The following is a 21,822-nucleotide window of genomic DNA, read 5'->3' as shown; positions in this document are numbered from 1 at the left end:
CTACTTTTAACAAATAAAATGCAAGTGATAGTATATTTATTTTTTAAGTAAAACCCAAGTAGCGGTATCTTTAATTCCTTTTTAAATAAAATTCAAGTGATACTGTCTGTGTATTTTTATTGAAACATTTTTCTGTTCTAACCTAAGTGGATGTACTTAATTTAAAAAAGTTTCAATGAAATATGTAACATTTAATCTCAAAGAATTAAACAGAAATGAGAATGTTTTATTAAAATAAAAAATTTTTAAACTACAAAAATTGGCGCTGCTGTTTTACAAAATTTTATTTAGATTATCGTTAGACATTTAGCAGCGCCAATTTTTTGTAGTTTAAAAATTTTTTATTTTAATAAAATATTCTCATTTCTGTTTAATTCTTTGAGATTAAATATTACATATTTCATTGAAACTTTTTTAAATTAAGTACATCCACTTAGGTTAGAACAGAAAAATGTTTCAATAAAAATACACAGACAGTATCATTTGAATTTTATTTAAAAAGGAATTAAAAATACCGCTACTTGGGTTTTACTTAAAAAATAAATATACTATCACTTGCATTTTATTCGTTAAAAGTAGTACAACAGTTATTTCAAACAGCAATATATTCTCTTTATAATTGGCGCAATTTAAAGATTTCATACATTTTTTGGAAAAAATACATTTAGGTTGAATTAAAAAATAGTATCACTTGAGTTTTTAAAAAAAATTATAGATAAGGTGCGCGCGCACACACATAAATTGGCACCTTTTTTTTACCTTTTTTCGAAAAGGTAATTTTGTACTGATATCACGCGTTTTTGTAGTGTTAAGCAATATATTTATTTTTTGTAATGTCATGATTTCAACTTACAAGTAAGATTATAATGTGTGTGTGTGTGTGTGTGTGTGTGTGTGTGTGTATATACATTGTAAGATTTATGCTACGTATTAGTTATTAACTACTTAATTTATTGAATACCTTTTAAGTTATCTGTCAAATGTCTTACATTGTCATGACAACTAAGAATAACATTGATTCGTTGAAGTGTATCAGCTGATGACGGACGTTTTATTGTAATCCTAATTTCATAATAAAGCCTGACAATTATCCAATATCTACGATATTAATTATCTCTGCCTCTTACAATATATATATATATGGGTCATTCCATGTGAAATCGAACACCGCAGGTCCAGAACAATTCTTCACCTAACAACTTCTATCTGGACGCAAAAAATAGGTATTGATATAGACTTCTAAATGCCGTGTGGCCCGTTCCCGGATTCAAAATGGTTGATCCAATATGGCGGCTGAAAGCAGTAAAATTGCGAAAAAATGTAAATAATTGATTGTTAAACCTTTGTGAAAATGTTGTTCATGTCTCTAGGGGCTTTTTTGGCACGATAGAGATATGATATGCCTTGATGTTCAAAAAACAAGATGGCGGATGCAATATGGCGGACAGAAGCAGTGAAATTGCGAAAATGCAACGACCAACTTGGCGTAGTAGATTTGAAAAATGCTTGACATATTCCCACAGCCTCTTACGGGCACGATAGGGATATTACATGCCTTAAATAATTATAAAAATCAAGATGACGGATTCAACATAGCGGTCAGAAAAAGTCAAAGGTACATCAAAATTAGTTTTATATAAAAGTTCGTTACTCAAAAGGATAGAAAATCTATTTTTGAGACCTTACTAATTTTTAGTAATTTGTTTAAATAAGCATTGTTCTAATAATATTAATCATTGTCGTATTATTATTTTAATTATATAAGTTTTATCATAATTAATTAATTCTTATTGTAATAATATAATCATGCTCTCACACATTGTGTTGTGTAGTTACGTTCGCGTCCGCTAGGAGGCGAGCATAGGTAGCGGCGCACTCGCAAGAGAAATTGCGACCCTGCGTTCTTAAGTATGACTGGCTGTGGAGCTCGCAGCTACGGATATATTTGACAAATTTTCCATGTCAGTACTTTCTACATTTGCAAACAGTTCTTCTTAGGACTACTTTTTCAATCACTTTTTTTGAGAAATACTTTTTAAATCAGTTCTTTCTTGTGACTACCCTTCAGAACAGTTTTTTCAAGATTACTCTTTGAATTAGTCCTTTTAAGGACTATGTGTAACGATGAGCACTATTTCTCAAAAATTGAGGCATGGTGATAGGTGTGTTAATCTTTTTATGACCAACGACGCTGATAATCATATCGGAAAAAACTTACGTTCCATTACTTCGTCATTGCTCAAAAAATTCCCTTCATTAGATCCGAAATCAAAAATTTGCCTTTCATGTAGAAAGAGAGCATATGCATTGAATACATCCGATCTTGATGTCAGTGATGAAAACCTCAACACCACTAATCTTAGTACTGAACAATCAGAAGGGAAACGTTATCAAAAAACGATTTCAAGAGAAGAAGAGTTGGAAGAGATATTGAATGCTTTGAAAGATAAGTTCTCCAGCTTACCATACAATGACCTTGATCGAATGCGCATATTAACTATCGCTCCTCTAAGTTGGTCCATTCGAAAGATTGCGTCAAAGTTCGGTACCACAATACACATGGCTAAAAAAGCGAAAGATCTCAGATCTTCAAAAAGGATTCTACCAAAAATAACATCTAAAGTTGGTCAGAGCTTACCCGACGAGACAGTTGAGAAAGTGAAACAATTTTACGTCAATGACTCAAATAGTAGAATCATGTCCGGAAAAAAAGAAGTAGTTTCTTTAAAAAGTGATGGGAAAAAAACTATAGAACAAAAACGTCTTGTACTTTATAATCTGAAAGAGCTTCATGCTAAGTACAAGGAAGAAAATATTGATCATCCTGTTGGTTTTTCCAAATTTTGCCAATTGCGTCCAAAATATTGTGTTCTTGCTGGTGCATGCGGTACTCATTCCGTGTGCGTTTGTGTTACGCATCAGAACTCTAAGCTGATGCTTGATGCGATCAATGTAGCTTATTTAACGAAGAACTTGGAAGAACCAATTAAAGATTACAAAGACTGTCTCAAGGCTATTGTGTGCCAGAAACCGAAACCGGAATGCCATTTGAATAATTGTGTATCCTGTCCTGGAACAGATAAACTTTATAACCTCTTTACTCGCCTTCTCGATGAAGCTGAGGTTACTGAAGTTCTTTTTAGCGTTTGGGAGTCAACAGATAGAGCCACTCTACAGACTGATAATTTTCCTGTGGAAGATTTCATGCAAGAATTGTGTGAAAAACTGATCAACTTAAAGACTCATCACTTTATCGCAAAAGAACAGTCATCTTATTTGGAAAATCTAAGGACTAATCTAAAAAATGGGGAAGTACTCGTTCAGTGCGACTTTTCCGAAAATTATGCATTTATCGTGCAAAATGCAGCGCAGGCATTCCACTACAATAACGACCAGTGCACTGTGCATCCAATTGTTTATTATTACCGGAAGGAAAGTGAAGTCAAACATCGCAGCATTCTCATCTTATCAGACTGTCTTTCCCACGACACGGCAGCTGTTTACGTTAGCCAGAAGATTATAATGCAGCAAATAAGAAAAGATTGTAATGTACAAAAATTAATATATTTCACAGATGGAGCGAAACAGCATTATAAGAATCGTTTTAATATGGCGAATTTAATACATCATGAAGATGACTTCGGTGTGAGGGCGGAATGGCATTTCCATGCTACAGCACACGGAAAAGGAGCATGCGATGGCGTGGGTGCTGCCCTGAAAAGAGGAACAACACGAGCAAGTCTTCAAGTTTCTGCCACACATGCTATAGTAACCCCAAAGGCTCTCTTCACATGGGCCAAGAAAAATTTGACAAATATAAAAATATATTTCTATACGAAAGATGAATATGAACAAGTAAAGCAGTCTCTTGAGAAAAGATTCAGCATAGCTAAATCGATTCCGAATATACAGAAAAGTCATTCTTTCATACCAACGTCTGACAAGCAGATTGTCATCAAAAGATTTTCTAATTCTGCTACAGAAGTTATATTTCCCAAACATGATACAAAAAAACGAAAGACAATGTAAACATGATTTTCTTGAATTTGAAATTTGAAGTTAAAGAATATTATCGAAAAAAAAACAGAAACGGTTAGGAAGAGATAAAAAACCGAACGAGATTGAGTGAGAATGCTCATACTCTCACGCACACACGCGCGCGCGCGCACACACACACACACACGCACACGCGCACGCACACGCACACATACACACACACACACACACACGTACATGCACACACAAACAAAGGGATCAGATATCCGCCACGTCCTCGTCGTTGATCCTGGATAAAGCTAAGAGCGGGAATCTGATGAATAAGCGTAAATGATCAATGGAGACACTGAAAATACTTTCTCCTCTTTTGATTCTCGGATCCTTATCATTTGTCACTATTCTCTAACTTTTTCATTTAGTCCTGACGGATCATATTTGTTGTGCTATTTCGAAATCCGAAATTTCGATATCAAAATCGTAATTAGCGACCCCGACAACCACCACGAATCAAGTTTGAAGGTGATCAGTATAGTGGCGTAAAATATCGCCATTTTCAATTCATTATGTTGACCATTACAACGTGGACGACAGCCGATATGGTTTTATCTCGGAAAAAATTGATCAATTGATGTAATGAACACTATTTTCCTATAATTTTCGTTACGTTTTTCAGTTTTGATGTACCTTTGACTTTTTCTGACCGCCATGTTGGATCCGTCATCTTGATTTTTATAATTATTTAAGGCATGTAATATCCCTATCGTGCCCGTAAGAGGCTGTGGGAATATGTCAAGCATTTTTCAAATCTACTACGCCAAGTTGGTCGTTGCATTTTCGCAATTTCACTGCTTCTGTCCGCCATATTGCATCCGCCATCTTGTTTTTTGAACATCAAGGCATATCATATCTCTATCGTGCCAAAAAAACCCCTAGAGACATGAACAACATTTTCACAAAGGTTTAACAATCAATTATTTACATTTTTTCGCAATTTTACTGCTTTCAGCCGCCATATTGGATCAACCATTTTGAATCCGGGAACGGGCCACACGGCATTTAAAAGTCTATATCAATACCTATTTTTTGCGCCCAGATAGAAGTTGTTAGGTGAAGAATTGTTTTGGACCTGCGGTGTTCGATTTCACATGGAATGACCCATATATATATATACATACACCAAGCAAATCAAAAACTGCTTACGTGAATATAATTAACCTCAACTCCCATCCACAATAAATAATATGTCTCTTGTATAGACAAGATTATATATTATGCACTTTTTTCAGCCGAATTTGTTTGTCTCGTACAAAAACGTGTTGAATAAGTGTATTATTAATAAATATATGCAGTTAAAAATATATATTTGGCATTAACTACAGTCAATATTATATTATACTCCTACGAATGCTACGTATAAAATTTTTCAAGTGTCATAAGATATGATTGACAAAGTGCATATGAATATGATAATGAAATATAGCTAATTAGATTGCGTGAGCCTTATTAACTTTATTTTTATCTTTCTATCTTTCTCCACTGCATATTTTTTCCAGCAAAATGTGATTTGCTTTTTCTCAGGTCTACCTCTAAGTCATACTTTTTTAACTCTAGCATATTGTAAATGTATATTTTGAATGAATTGACGTTTGAAACAAGTGTCAAATGATTGAATAAAGATATAAAAATATGTGTAATTTTACAAGTTGAGTCTCAGAGGTTTCAACGCTGCGTATTCTCTCTGGTTTTAGAAATTTGTAATTGGATTAATTAATAAGTAAGGTAAGTACATTTTGAATCCTGTTTATTAAAAAAGTTAACAAAGTTTTGTGTAGCTCTTACAATATATATTGAGTTCACTAAACTAGTTAAAATAATACATGATATTAAATATGCTCGCTGTGTTACAAAATAAATGTTAATTGTAAATAAATAATATGTGTTAATCTCGCTGTTACCTAATATTTAATAATATTTCTGAGCGTTTTATAAAAGATATTTTTTCTTATAAAAGATAATTCATTTTGTAACACAGCGAGCATATTTAATATCATATATTATTTTAACTAGTTTTCAGTAAACTTTATATACATTGTGAAAGTTACACTTACTTTATTAACTTTTTTAATAAACAGGATTCAAAATGTACTTAGCTTACTTATTAATTAATCCAATTACAAATTTCTGAAACCAGAAAGTACACGCAGCGTTGAGGCCTCTGAGACTCAACTTGTAAAATTACACGTACAGGCATTGGAATCATTTTTATATCTTTATTCAATTATTTGATACTTGTTTCAAACGTCAATTCATTAAAAATATACATTTACATTAACGCTAGAATTAAAAAAGCATGACTTAGAGGCAGACCTGAGAAAGCAAACTACATTTTTGCTGAGAAAGGTAAATATGCATTGGAGAAAGATAGGAAGATAAAAATAGATTTAATAAGGTGCATCCGATCTAATTAACCTCGTTTCATTACCATATTCATGTGCACTTTGTAAATCATATCTTCTTATGACACTCGAAAAATTTTATACGTAGCACTCGTAGGAGTATAATATATAATAATATTGACTCTAGTTAATGCAAAATATATATTTTTAACTGCACATATTCATTAATAATAAGCTTATTCAACGCATTTTTGCACCACGCGAAAGAATTCGGCAGAAAAATGTGTCGTTTGCCCCGCAAACCGAGATATTATTGACGATTCAGGTTACAGGTTAGGAAACCTGTCATACGCGCAATCATCACGCGCATGCACATCACATGGTGCATCACGTGACCGCATAGATGCTGATAGTGTAGTAGCGAGCGCCACACTGTGTCGAAAATGTGAAAGGGAGAATTCCTGAGGGCGATGACCAAGGAGACGTATCTTACAGAAAAATGTAGAGATTAAAATTTGCATCGCGATATCTCCGCTCGTATGGCACGGAGAGAAAAAATAAAAACACTTTTATATATGCAATTTTTCCCAAGCTATTGAATGAGACGACTTTGAACTTGATCGGTTTAGCCGTTGCTGAGATCTAATAATCTCGTTATGCTTGAACTCGCTGACTCGCGTAAAAGAGGCGTCGGTCTTTCTCGCTTTTTTTTTTTTGAATTGGCACGAGACGCGACCGCGCCTCTTGATATAATAATTACTTTATAAACAGTCATTACATATCTTTTACCGTCTTTACAGATCTTTTACTGTCTTTACAGATTTTTCACCGTTTTTACAGATCTTTTAGCGTTTTTACAGATCTTTTACCGTCTTTATAGATCTTTTACCGTCGTAATAAACTGGGTCAGCAACAGTGTGCTCTTTACTGGTAAACCTGATTTAACTGTCATTATTTACCTTTTTCTAAGTTCCGTACAAGTTTATCAGTTCCGGAGAATGGAGCCCAAACCGTTTGTTTAACTGTCTTTACCGCAGTCTGATCCGAGTCGTCATTTGTAATACCGTCCTCACTATTATTCCCTCGGATCTCGTTAACCTCTACCTGCTCCTTCTCCTCAATTAAATCTTTGTGACTGTTTTTACCTGAACCGTCGCTTGAATCCTGGTTTCTTTCGAGACTTGCTATCTCTGTTTTCAAATCATACCATTTATTTTTTAATTTTTTTTTATCTAAAAATAACGGAGTCAAATAAAGATATGTGCTAATGTATAAACTGTCGTATTTGCAACAAACTCAAAGTTATTTGCTTCTCGATTGTCTTCGTCAAACACAGAGTCCAACAATTCGGAAACGAATTGTTCGTTCACGAACGTTACTGCTGTTTGTTTCAGAAACAATTCTAGTTACTTTAGCCTTTTCACGATGAACACAACCGCGTACGGGCCAAGCAACCCAGGATTCTCGTATTTTATTCAGATTCTTCGTTAATTCGTATTACAAATCGGCGAATTGTTTGGTCTATGCAACGACGGTTGAGAGTATGAATGACTTTTACTCTCATAACGAATCGTTAGAAAAAATTTATTTTATTTTGCACAATATGTACCACACTCTCTCCGCCCGCAAACTGCACTGTGAAAAAGTGTTCATCAAATTTTACCGTGGCCTGAATGTTTTCATCAATGGACAATGCTTGTTTGCATTTGTCCACGATTTCTTTCAAAATCGACATTTCAGCCAATTATTTCGATCTATCGACAAGTTAATAAATCGGATTTTTGAAAAATTCATGTAACTTATAATATTGTTTCTCTTAATTTCTTTCAACGATGCTTGCAAATATTCTCCCAATTTCTTTTAACAATGCTTGCAAATATTTTCCCAAATTCTTTCAACATTGCTTGCAAATATTTTCCCAATTTCTCTTAACGATGCATGCAAATATTTATTTTTTTTTTCCTACTTCTTTTATCGTTGCATGCAATTATTTTTTCAACTTTTCCTCAACATTGCATACAGTCATAATTCTAATTTCACAAGCGACCTTCTCAGCATTATTGCTATATTCCCATTCAGGTACGCTGCAACGGCGTCACCCTTTACAAAGGTGGCCTCGCTGTCGCCACGCGGTCACCTCGCGTCGCATCATCACGCGATCTGTCCACTATGTTGGACATTATCCATTTTCCCAAATTCCTTGATATTTGTTGCATCTTTCTCGATAAACATGCATGCACATCTTAATACTCGATTTTACATAGGCACAATACTTTCGATTTTCCGTAAAAAAGATACAAAAAAGCTGATACAAGCGTTTTCAGTTTCCGCCTATTGTTCTCCTGTTGCGTTCCCGCTGTGCAATTTGTCTTGCTATTGTTTCTTAATATTGGGCCCTTTCTTGATTTTCCTTTACTCAACAAATTCAGACGCGTGGATGCGTGTCCTGGGCCCATAACCTTTTGACGTTGTGGATTTTGGAAGGTGACCAGTAATTACACAGTTTACTTGTAAGAATGAGGGGAGTATTCGGGAGACCTCTTCCTCCTCAGAAGGTAAACGGGAGGGTTGCGCCTCCTTCAGCGAATTGGGACCGGAGGAGATGGCCCGTTGGACCGGGATCCTCGCCTCGTCCGCGGGAGACAATTCGATCCTGCTGACCGACGGTTGTCGCAAGACGGATGGCGGATGGCAGGACAGCAACGCGACCCGCTTTTTTGAAACGGTGGTGTACCCGACGCCGGCGCAAATCAAGGAAGAGACGACGCCGATCCGCGTCCGTGGAGGAGGTTCGAACGGGGAGGACCTCAGCGACCCGCCTCGTCCGAGGCGGCAGGGTCTATCCCAGTACCGTGCCGACCCCATGGATGTTGATCGGCGCGAGGAGGAGGAGGTGACCGGGAATTCTCTAGAGCCGGTCATCGATTTGGAAGAGCTGGAGGGCCGTATCCAAATCCCGGACGGATCCAGCCTCCCGACTCATGTTAGAAGTAGGCGCGCCCGCAGCCGCCCCCGTTTGGACGGAAGTCGCTTCAGGTTCCCTTCCCCGTTGTCCGACACGGCGGACACAGAAGATCGGCTCCACGAGGTTCCCTTAGAGCAGGGTCCGCCGACTTTGAGCTAAAGTTATTCCTAGCTTGGAGTCGGAGGGAGAGGGGACGGGGATGAGCGATGCGGACACGGCTCTCCGGCTCTTCCAAATCGATGACCGGCTCCAGAGAATTCCCGGTCACCTTCTCCTCCTCGCACCGATCAACATCCATGGGCTCAGCAGCGCATCAGGATTCTCCCGACCCTTTTCACGCCGGATCAGCGCCGGTACATAGACCGCCAACTGGGAGTGATTTCCCGGAGTACGACAACCGATTTGGCCGGTTTGGCCGACGGGTGGCTCCGGGAGATCGAAAACGCGCAAAACAAGGCGTCCACAGGTTGCCCACTGTCGGGCAACCTGTCGGGGCGCATAAAGTTGAACAACCACCTCGCCCGGGAGGCGCTCATGACGTTGGCGTACCGCACCATGGGCCGTCTCGGGCGAGATGATAGGGAGGAGGAAACGGCGGCCGCGGCCCGGGAGGAGGAGGTTTGCTCTCTCCGGGCTGAGGTTGTGGAGCTGAGGGGGCAGCTGGGGGTGGCAAAGCGCGCCCTCATGCTGCAAAATGGGCCCTCCTTGTCCGCGGCTGCTTCACAGTCGTCGACGGAGAGAAGATCTCCTCCCCCTCCGCCGCCCCCGGAAGCCGCTTCTGCCCCCGGCTTTTCTCTTTTCAAGGAGCGAGTGCTGGGGACGCTGGAGCGGCTGGCGGCGACGGTGGAGGGGCTAGAGAGGCGCCTGGCGCGGGTGAAAACGGGGGCTATTCCAGCAAGAAAAGGAAGAGGAAAAAAGGGAGTGCAGGAGCTCTGCGGGAAGAGCTTCCTGCGCCTCCCACCGTGCTGGCGGCAACTCCTGGCCCCGATGCGCCTTCGAGCGATAGGAGCTGGGTCGAGGTTATCGGCACCAGAAAGAGGAGGAAGGTGGACAAGAGGGGCCAAAAAGCGCCCCCTATTCGTTCTACTGGGGATAGCGGCTAAGGGTGTTCTCCCCGTTGCACAGAGAAGACATGACTCGGCCATCGGGGGCGGCGGCGCTTGTCGTCCCCCCGGCGGCCGAGCCGAAAAAGAAAAAAAAACAAAAAGCAGGGAGGTCCGCCGTGAAGCAAAACCTCGCGGCAAAAAAAATTAAGAGGCGTGTCCCCAAGTCATCGGCGGTGCTGATTACGGTGACGGGGGACGACGTCTCGTATTCAGCGGTGATACGGCGAATCAATGTTCTCGGAGACATTCTGCCGCAAGGGGGAAATGGGCCCCGGGTCTGCCGAGCCCAGACCGGAGATCTCCTTCTGGAGATCCCTGGTAAGGATAGCAGACCGGCAGCGGAGAGGCTGGCCTCTGAGATGCGGCGCGTCGTGGGTGGTCAGGACGTGCTAATCTCATGCCTTCTACGTAGGGTGGGAATCCGCATTTCCGGGTTCGACGAGTCAGTCTCCTCGGAGGAAGTGGCCACGGCGGTCGCCGACTCTGAGGGCTGCTTCGCGGCAGACGTAAAGATGGGCCAGGTGACGCGGAACCGGTGGGGGCTGAGTTCTGTGATAGTGCAGTGCCCGGTCGCCGCGGCCGCCCGATCACCCGGTCGAGTAATTTGGCTCTGGGCTGGGTAGCGGCTTGCGTGGAGGTGCTCAAGGCGCCTCCACAGCGATGCTTCCACTGCCTGGCTCAGGGCCATACGCTGCACCGGTGCCCTGGGGTACCGACAGGGCCCGGTGCGGCTTCAATTGCAGGGGGGGGGGAGAGGCATACTCAGGCAGTATGCGCAAATAGGCCGTTCTGCCCAGAGTGTGCCTCCAAAGGAAAATCGCACAATCACCGCCCCGGCGGTGAAAAGTGCCCCAGGGTTCCCTCTACTCGACAGGGGAAGAGACCTCCCCCTCCTCCGCAGTCAGAGGAAAGAGAAGATCTAGAGAAAAATTGGCCGCCGTCCTCGCCGCCTCCCACCCCGCCCGGCGCTTAAGCCGTGGATGGTGGGGTGTCGGTGGGGCCGGTGGCCGATATCAACATAAAGAAGACCTCCCCCCCGTGACAGAGGCCTCTGTCGGTGAAGCCTTTGTCACGGGGGTGATCGAGCTGTTGTTGAAGTCAAGCCTTTCGGCTTTGGGCGAGGCCACCGACCAAAAAGAGGTGCGAGGCACTTGACAGTCCGAGTGCCCCACACCTCCCAGGCAAAAGTAGTGCTCGAGCTTCTCCCTTTCCCACAACGGGAGAGGCGAGTGGGATTCGACTTGCGCATCGCTGCCAAATCGGCGACTAAACTCCGGGCGGAGAAGGTGTTGACGTCTTCTTCCTCAGGGTCGCCTATCTTTTGAGGTGATGGGGCTGCGGGGTGTTCCTCTGGAGGGGAGGGGGCACCCTGCGATCCTGGGCCTCGTTTCTGGCTGCCCCTACGCTCGAGAATGCTCAGGAGGCGAGAACCCTGACTATGGGCCGCCCGATGAATCGGGGTCTCCGCTCATCCGGCGGGTCGGCCACTCGTGGATAGTAGGTAGACCTGGACAGTCCCTCGAGACCTCTGGATCTTGGGCAGGGGGTTGGCGCAGAACGGCTAAGTTCGGCGCTTGCCTTCTGCCTTAAAGGAGGCGCCCCGGGGGGGGGGGAGCGTGCGGTGCTTGCACGGCGCTATCCTGGGGTGGACAGATGGCAGCTGACGTATCTCGGTTCGCCACCCTGGCAGGTCCACTCCCAACCTGACGAACTGGCGTGTCGGGGGGCTCACGCTCCGACCCTGGAGGAAGGTTTTCGAAGGAATGGCGTATTGCTGGCCGGAGCCTTCCTTCTCTGGGGCAAGGTGGCTCATCGAGGTTTTTAGTTGGTAGAGGGGGGGGACAAACCCGGTCGCTGAAACTATGTGGCCGGGATTGCACCGTTTTGACTCGAGTCAAACACTACGGGTGGGTGCCGATAGCGCACATCCCGATAGCCCACCAACCAATCATATTGACTTATCTAACCCAACCTACGGAAAATCTCTAGGCATCTGCCATTGTGAGTGGTTTGTGTGCTATCGGGATGTGCGCTATCGGGACCCACCCAAACACTACCAGGTCTAGCCAGCCTGGTGTGCCATAAGCATTTCCCTCATCGTACCAAAAAAAAGTGGATATCGATGGGCCTCGCGTATAGCGATATCGATATTTTTAGTTTATTTTTGAAACATGTCTTTGGACTATAACTTTATCATACATGTTTGAATTTCTTGTTAAATATGATATAAGTTTTGATACAAGGTAATTTTTAAATTTTTCAAAAATTTAGAAGAAGGGGGGGATTTTGAGAAACATGACATTTTCAAAAAATTTGTGCAAACTGTTATAAAGTACATAACCAACTATAAAATTTTTACTTGAAACTTTTTTTTATATTTTTTGCCATTTCGACGGTATTACCTCAGAAATTAAAAAATCGATTTATTTCGAGAGCATGTTTCACCCTTTTAACAGTCATATGGTATGTAAAAATACGTGTTCCATATTTTTATCTGTATTACAGCATATTAAAGGCTCGTCAAAATCGGAGGGGGACACTTTCGTAGTATACGAACAGGTGTGCGTATCATGCGTAGATGAGAGGTTTTTAATTATTTTTGGACCATGAAAGTGTCAAAACGTAACTTTATCACATATTCTTGAATAATAAAATAAGCTTTATTTTGCGTATAAAAAAATTAAAAATTTTGAAAAAAATGGGTAAGTGCTGAGAAAAAATATAAAAAAGAAATTTTTTTATTTTTTTTAATACTTTTATAACGTGCTTTTCAAGCCATTCAACTTTCAATTAAAACATTTTTCTTTATCTCCTATAGTTTCAACGATATACGCTTCGAAAGAAAAAAACTGATTTTTTTCAAAGAGGTTTTTCACCTTCTAAAAGTGCGTATAGATCCATATAAAAATATACGCTTATTTTGACCTAGAATACAATATATTCAAAGCTCATCAAAATCGGTGTGTAATACTTGGGTAGGTTTGCTGTGAGTAATAAATAAACTCGATAAACACAAACAGAAAACTTAAACATAAATTGTAGTTTTAAAAAATTGATTTTTTAATGTTCACATAATTTTTCTATCAAATCAATTAAAAAAAATAGGATTAAATAACTTATTATGTCTTACTTTATAATAGAACACTCAAAATCTACTGTACATAGAGCAATAAAATGCTTGCAATTATATCCGTATTGTGTAAAAGAGCACCAACAATTGTATTTTCAATCTAGTAAGACGCAGAATTTTGTACATTTTCGATCTAGTAAGACGCAGAATTTTGTACATGGGCTATAGCCTGAATAATGGAAGATCCAAATTTTTTCAAAAACGTACTATTCACAGAAGCAACATGTTCTAATACAGGTGGCATAAATAAATATCATTATCGTTACTGGGCTACAGCAAATCTCCACTGGCTTTGCAAAATTCCTCGTTAATATTAATGGAAATTAAATGTAGGTTAAAATTGGTATATACGTCGTAACTATCGAAAATTTAATTTATCAAGTATTATTTTCTATGTTTAAGAAAGATAAATTATAACAATGAAAACTTCATATTGTTTACTATTATAAAAAAAGTTCAAATATAGAATATTTATTTTCTTATACTTAAAAAAGAAACTTAAAAAAACTTGCATTTTTGTCATACAAAAAAAGTGGTGGGACTTAAAGTGATACAACTACTCATGTGTAAAATATGCAGCGCATTGATAAATTACAAAAAACATTTACAAATATGATATGAAATAATATAATAACTTACTAAATGTGTTTACAAAGTTTATTAGAGAATAAAAACAGTTAATATGTATACAAAGTAATAATAATGCATTATTGAAGAAATTAATATGTACAGACACAAGTGCAGATATATGCACATTGTGTCCTCAACAACGCAAGAGCTGCTTTCCAATCACGCAACGTCTGTATTACGGCATAAATCCCGTTTGCTGAAAAGGCCGTATATCCTAAACGAGTGAAATATACATATCAATCTAAATAAAAAATACAAGAGCTATGCACTTGTATCTTGCTTGTATTCTATCTTACATTATCGCTCTACATATACATACTATGAAATAATCGTTATGCCTTTTACATTTTCTACAGTAATCATTTTACGTAGATGGTAATACACGATCACGCTACTTCTACATGAAAAAATCAATTCAATTCACGATATTTTTGTTAATATTAACAATAAAGAATTGTAATTACAACACAAAACTAATATAGCGTAAAGGCACATAACAAAGTGGTTGTGACCAAACTATCTTTATTCTTTCTATTTTTTTTTTTACATCTGCGGTGTAAATCGTCCAGCGGCACAAATACCGACTTTACTCTATGTTGTGGAATTATGGATGTTCATACAATTGGTCCACACTTTTTTGAAGCTACTCTAACTGGAATAATTTATGCAGATTTCTTAAGAAATATCTTACCAACTCTGTTGGAAAATATTTCTTTAAAAATACGAATGAATTTATGGAATCAATTTAAAAAAGAATTAAATAACTTATGTCTTTTCTTTATAGGAAACTTAAAATCTACTGTACATAGAGCAATGAAACGCTTGCAATTATATCCGTATCGTGTAGAAGAACACCAACAATTGTATTTTCAAGATCTAGAAGGACACAGAACATGTACATAGGCTATAGCCAGAATAACGGAAGATCCAAATTTTTTCAAAAAAGTATTATTACTACACAGACGAAACAACATTTTCTAATACAGGTGGCATAAATAAACATAATTATCGTTACTGGGCTACAACAAATCCCCAATGGCTTCGCAAAATTTCTCATCAATATCAGTGGAAATTAAATGTATGGTGTGGAACTGTGTGTGATCATATAATTGATCCACAATTTGAAGCTACTCTAATTGGATCATTTATGCAAAATTCTTAGGAAATATTTTACCAACTCTGTTGGAAAATATTTCTTTAGAAATACAAACGAATTTATGGGATCAACAAAATGGCGCACCAGCTCATAGAACCAGAAATTGTGTCAATTTAATAAATTATAAGTATCCACTTAAATAGATAAGGCTAAGTGGACCAAATGGCTTGCAAGATTTCCAGATCTATCGCCATTAGATTTTTTTTATGGGGCAGAATAAAAGATAAGGTATGTGCTTCAGCTCCCACTACACAAGAGAACACGCGTCAAAAAATTATTGAAGCATGTGCTTCTATTGACGAAAAACTTAAATCTTAAACTTAAATCTGCATTTTGTACTAAATGACTCTGGAAAGATACGATACAAATAAATAAATAGAAAATGAAAATATTGATTACTAGGGAAGAACTAAATATTCGATGAATTTTATATTTTTTTATTTATAAAAGACATCACAAAAATTGATTATGAAACGTATGAAAAGAAGTATGGAGATCTTTATATAAATTTAAGAAAAACAAAACTTCAATTTTAAGAGTTGGTAACAAGGGTAACTTGATCCCAAAAGAGAGACACATTGTGCAAAGGCGGTCTTGCGCGTAGTTAAGGCATATCGCACCGTCTCACACATGGCGGTCACGGTTTTGGCGGGGGTTCCCCCTGCGAAATATACGGCCCACGCCATAACGAAAGTGTACGTCAGGGTCAAGGTCATCTGTTTGAGGGGGGAGTCACGACCCCCCCTGGGTCATGACTCGCCTTAGGGAAGAAAAGCGCCAGCGGCGCCAGATGGCGTAAAAACTTGGTAAACAACACGTTGGTGACTGACACCCGGATCTTAAAGGCCGTCCTCCTCCACCTAAAGGAATGGATAGACCGTCCTTGTGGCGATCTATGTTATACAATAGATTTGCACAGGTGCAATTTTATTGTATAACATAGATCGGGCATAGATGCTTTGTAGAGTACCTGTGTCGAATCAGGAAAGAGCAGACGACGCACTGCCATTACTGCAACGAATTCCGGGACTTTGCGCAACACACGCTGGAGCACTGTCCAGCGTGGATGAAAGAGCGCGGAGTTCTGGTTCAAAAAGTAAGAAGAAACCTCTCCCTAGGGGCCGTGATAAGGGCCATGGTCTTCAGAGAGAGCGCGTAGAAGCCGGTTTCCTCTTTCTGCAAACAGGTCATGTCGCGGAAGGAGAAGATCGAAGGAGAGAGAGAGAGAAAGAGGCAGTCAGGGAAGCATAGTGGTAGAGAAAGAAGAAGGAAAAGAGGCTCGCTTGGCGGAGAAGAGGACGGCGACGACGATGATGAGTGGCTCCCCGCGAATATCGGCGGAGGGGGGGGGAGGATATAGCAGAGTTGCCCGCCGTTGAGAAGAAAAACTGGATAGTGGAATGCCACTCCTCACCATACGTGAAGTAAAGAGCAGCGAGAACGCGGAGAAATCCTCCCCCCCCCCCTTGCAGACGGTTTTACGTCTGGGACGAGGAGCAAAAGGGAGGTTGAACAGCCCGGCCCCAATCGGAGTCAAGGAGAAAGACTGGGGAGGCCCAACGGTCTCTGCCGGGATCGGTTGGGTGCTCGGGGTGGGGTCATCAAAAGATTCCGCCTTCGCTGCTACACTGAGGATGGCCGGGGTAGCCGACGGGATTGGGGACTTCCAAGGGAGTCCCTCAAAAACATTTAGTTAAACCTGATGATACTAAGGAAAGGGGGGGGGGGCACTATGAGCACTTAGAATCTCTCAGTCTGCTTCTCCTTACCTCTCCATCGGCGGGGGGGGAGTGCCTTGAAGCGCACATTTAGATTCTGCCAAAGCTCGGAGAAGCAAGACCCTTTCCTCTCCTTGCATTTCTCCATTGGATTAATCTTTCTGGCGAGAGGAAGTGTGGATGTGTTCAACGGGAGCTGGTCCTCCGCACTTTATCCCTTTACAACAAGGAAAAGAGACGATAGGGGACAGTGTCCCTCTTCCCAGTCTAAGGGCATACGCTGCCCAGCAGGGCCGGAAAATCACTTTTTTCCGGCGAGCTCGAGCTGGGGGGTCCAGGGGAGCTTCGGAAGTATGCTGCACACGTTTCCGGAGCCTTCCTAAGTCAGGACCAACGATGAACACCTGGAAGGGTTTTAGTGGTGTTTTAGTTATGCTCAGTTTTAGTTATGCTCCCGCCAATACTATCGGCAGCGGTGAGTTCCACATAATCCCGGGCTCTCTCCCGAAGCCCAACGCATGCGTAAAGCATTTTTCCTCCGTAAACAAAAAAGAGGGGGGGGGGATAACTTGACAACTTGACCTTAACTGAACAATACGAATATTTTGATTTTTATCTATATACAGTTGCATAGAGTAAAAAAACGAGATGCAACTTCCGTTTAAATCTTTTTTTATATGTCATCATTTTCGGTAGTTAATTCGCCAAAAATAAATTGTATATTTTCTTCAAAAAGTGATTTCATTCCCTAAAGCTGTCATTTGATACAAGCAAAAAATAATTTTGTAAACTATTCTATTTGCACATAATATTTATATGTTTAAAATTAGGGAATTAAGAGTTCAAGAGCCACGTAGGATGTCAGACGCAAATAAATAAATCAACGCATAACTCCTGAAGAAGACCATCATTAAAGGTCAAAACGTTTACCTGACATTGGAGTTATGCGTTGATTTATTTATTTGCGTCTGACATCCTGCATGGCTCTTGAGCTCATTATTCCCTAATTTTAATTTGTTTATAAGAGCCTTAACCTTTGTTTTATTTTGTTTATTTATAAGTTTAATAAATTTATAAGTTTACTAAATTTTTGAGTTGCCTGACATTCGTAAATAAAATACATTGACCATTACAATCAGCTATTCTACAGTCAAAATTAAATAAATGATATTTTGCAAAAATAATAATTTCTCTATTCATAACTTGTTTTTAATTCGCACGTATGCGACGGAAGCGGAAGTGCGGCACGACACAGAGAAAGAGGCGTTAGAATTAGGTAGGCTTAGGAATGCGTATTTTTGCGTAGCAAAGGTTAAACATTTGTGTACGCGGGACTGTTAAAAACTGTTACTTTAATATTCATTGTGTAACGTTACGTCCCTCCGCCGCACCGCCACTCCGGTCCAAACGCCGAACACAACGCGTAAGACCGAGCACGTGCACGCGCTCGGCTAAGCTTGCCGCGCTACCGTGCGTGCCGTGCGTCGCATTCGGTAAGCGTTCCTACTCCGGCCGGCCCAACCGCGCGCGCTGATTGGTACATGCGACCGCGCGGACCGCTATATAAGCCGGTAGCGGGCCGAAATCAGATCGCTCTGAGCCACCGATCTCGCACCTACTCCGCTCCTGCGCCGGGTATCCTCGATGCTCCTTAGCTTGGATATTCTCAAGCACTTCCTCGGGAACGGGCATTCTCGTTCTAACTTCCTTGCGACGGGCATACTTGTCGGTCCTAACGGCTGGGAATACTCGGCCGAACCGTCAATCCCGCAATTCCGTTCTCGGGGATTCCCGAGACCAACACCGTCGTCGGGAATACTCGACGCCGTCCTCCGGCTCAATCCGCAAACCTGTTCCCCACGGGGTGGCAACACCCCGCGCGATGAGACCATTTAGGTCTCTAACGTCGACCACTCTCGCGTATCGCGGAACCGTCCGCTGCACCGCGCCCCGCCGATTCTCGCGATCGCGACCGTCCGTCGCGCGGGCCAATCACGGCCTGTTTAACCGCACGTTAAGTTAGCCCTTCACGGCGACTCCGATCATTACCTCCGAGCGCCTAGCGCATAATGCCATTCCGTCTGTTTCTTTAATTATACGAGTCCATTCTTTTGTATTAAGTTACGCCGCGAATTATATTTGGTCCGTTAATTTATTTTTGCGCGGGACCGATTATTATTTAACCGAGCAACTCCGATTGCTACCTCCGAGCGCATAGCGCATAACACGCGTCCGTCCGTTTCTCTAGTTACTTGAATCCGTTTCTTTTTGTTTAAATATTAAGTATGCCGCGAATATATTTTGTCCGTTCTTTTATTTTGCGCGGGTCCGACTATTGCGTAACTGAGTACTCCGGTGCCGTAACAGTACTTGTGTATTTCAATCCTATCCGATAAAGATATCGGGACATTATTATTTTGTACGAAACTCACGTTTCAAAATACATTTAAGCTGTTTTATTTTTACCTCCAAACCACGGCGTTATCATTTACACGAACCTGGAAATCCGGGCGAGCACATCCGAGCAACCGATCCTGAACACAATCCCGTAACAGCACCAAGAAAGTACCAGCGTTACAATTGTACTATACTTATTTGACTTTAATGCTCTTTCGCATAATACACAATTAGCAATACGTATCGTGAGACAAATCCATTCCAGCGCGGAAAATCGAGCGCAAATATACAGGGTGTTCAAAAAGTCCCGGACCGGCAAAATATCTCGAAAACTAAGCATTTTAGAAAAAAATGTTTTAGATAAAAGTTGTAAGGTTTCAAAAGATCTATTTACTGATCTTATCAGTTTGACCTTGGATGGCGTCGCCAAGGTCAGATCGAAATCACATTAACTTTTTTAAATGGAATTGCCTACATTTTATTGCATATTCTTGTAGCTTATCTCAAGACCTTTCCAAAACACTATAAATAAATGTATTTTCGTTAAGTATTTTTCAAGTTGTGAAACTTGAAAGTTACAGTACATTACAGCTTTCAAGCCTCACAACTCGGAAAATACTCAACGAAAATAAACTTTCTTGTAGTGTTTTGGAAAGGTCTCGAAATCGATTACAAGAAAATGTAATAAAAAATATGCAGGGTTTTCAAAAAGTCCCGGACCGGTTAAATGTCCCGGACTTTTTGAACACCCTGCATATTTTTTATTGCATTTTCTTGTAATCGATTTCGAGACCTTTCCAAAACACTACAAGAAAGTTTATTTTCGTTAAATATTTTCCGAGTTGTGAGGCTTGAAAACTGTAATGTACTGTAACTTTCAAGTTTCACAACTTGAAAAATACTTAACGAAAATACATTTGTTTATAGTGTTTTGGAAAGTCTTGAGATAAGCTACAAGAATATGCAATAAAAAGTAGGCAGTTCCATTTAAAAAAGTTAATGTGATTTCGATCTGAGCTTGACGACGCCATCCAAGGTCAAACTGGTAAGATCAGTAAATAGATCTTTTGAAACCCTACAACTTTTATCTAAAACATTTTTTTCTAAAATGCTTAGTTTTCGAGATATTTTGCCGGTCCGGGACTTTTTAAACACCTTGTATATAGCGTGCATGTATAAAGAGTTCGTTATTATTTTTCAAGAATGCTACATCGGAAAGAGATTTTATTATATATGCTTGAATTCGTATAAAAATAAGCTTTAATTTCGTCATTAAAATATTTGAAAAACTTTAAAAAAAAATGTAAAGTGGTGGGTGAAATATAAAATGTAATTACAAATTTTTTTTTTAAATTATTGTTGCAAAGTACTCTTTAAGCTATTCAACTTTTATTCCGAACATTTTTTTCTTTATAGTTTTGACAATTTTTGCTTAAAAAGAAAAAAACCGATTTTTTTCTAAAGGATGTTTCACACCCTAAAGCTGAAATTGGGCGCAAACAAAAATATTTTTGTGTTACGAATGAACTCCTCTGTATACAAAATTTCAGAATTTTTAAAAATTTCGAATTCGCAAATATTCCTTGTAAGTTATACAAACACTTGCTTGTAATAATCGAGGGTTTTTCAAAGTTTGTATGAATTTATTCGATTAAAACCAACTAATACTATTAATACTACTAATATCAAAGAGTTGACGACAACTCAGGGAGAAATAATAAATCGGTTCAACATCAAATTGATATCATTTTGACGGTTGAAATAAGATTAAATTTGACGTCTACTTCGATAAAATGTTCGAATTTCGATGCTATTTGAATATTAATATCGACATTGAATTAATATCGATTCGACATTAATTTAATTATTTCTTGGTAGTCGTTTAATAGACTGAAAGGACAAAGAAATCATACCAGAAAACATTTAATTAAAACAATTAATATAGAGAATACCTTAAAAAAAATTTTAATTTAATTTAATTTAATCTTTTAGTGCAACTTTTAATTAATTTAGCTTTTTGTGCAACTTTTAAAGTTTGTATCGCGGTTTATTTATCACACCTATCAAAGATTGTAAATGCTATCGACGTCTGATCGACGTCGATCTGATTGATATTTTTTGACGTGGAAAAGTTATTGACGTCGAATCAATGTCGATCTGACTTATCATTTCTCCCTGAGAATGTAGTAGATTTTTGACAATCCTCAACGCATTGTTACTGATAAAGTTCCTGCGTTTACGTCGTCTCAGTTCAGCGATTACTGTTCCACGGATAATATAAAGCATGTAATAATAACCACCGGAGTATCTCGTAGTAACGTACGGGTG

The 21,822-nt window shown here is 40.0% G+C and overlaps 1 protein-coding gene across 4 annotated transcripts in view; it reads right to left on the bottom strand.

The window, feature by feature from the left end:
• Positions 1-21,822, bottom strand: part of LOC105196485 (sodium-coupled monocarboxylate transporter 1) — a 459,320-nt gene that overhangs the window by 174,638 nt on the left and 262,860 nt on the right. The gene's annotated exons all lie outside the window — the stretch shown is intronic.

This window comes from Solenopsis invicta, chromosome 3 (assembly GCF_016802725.1).
Source record: "Solenopsis invicta isolate M01_SB chromosome 3, UNIL_Sinv_3.0, whole genome shotgun sequence".
NCBI lineage: Eukaryota > Metazoa > Arthropoda > Insecta > Hymenoptera > Formicidae > Solenopsis > Solenopsis invicta.
Note: the sequence above shows the minus strand (reverse complement) of the source record. Positions and strands in the feature narration are given on the sequence as shown.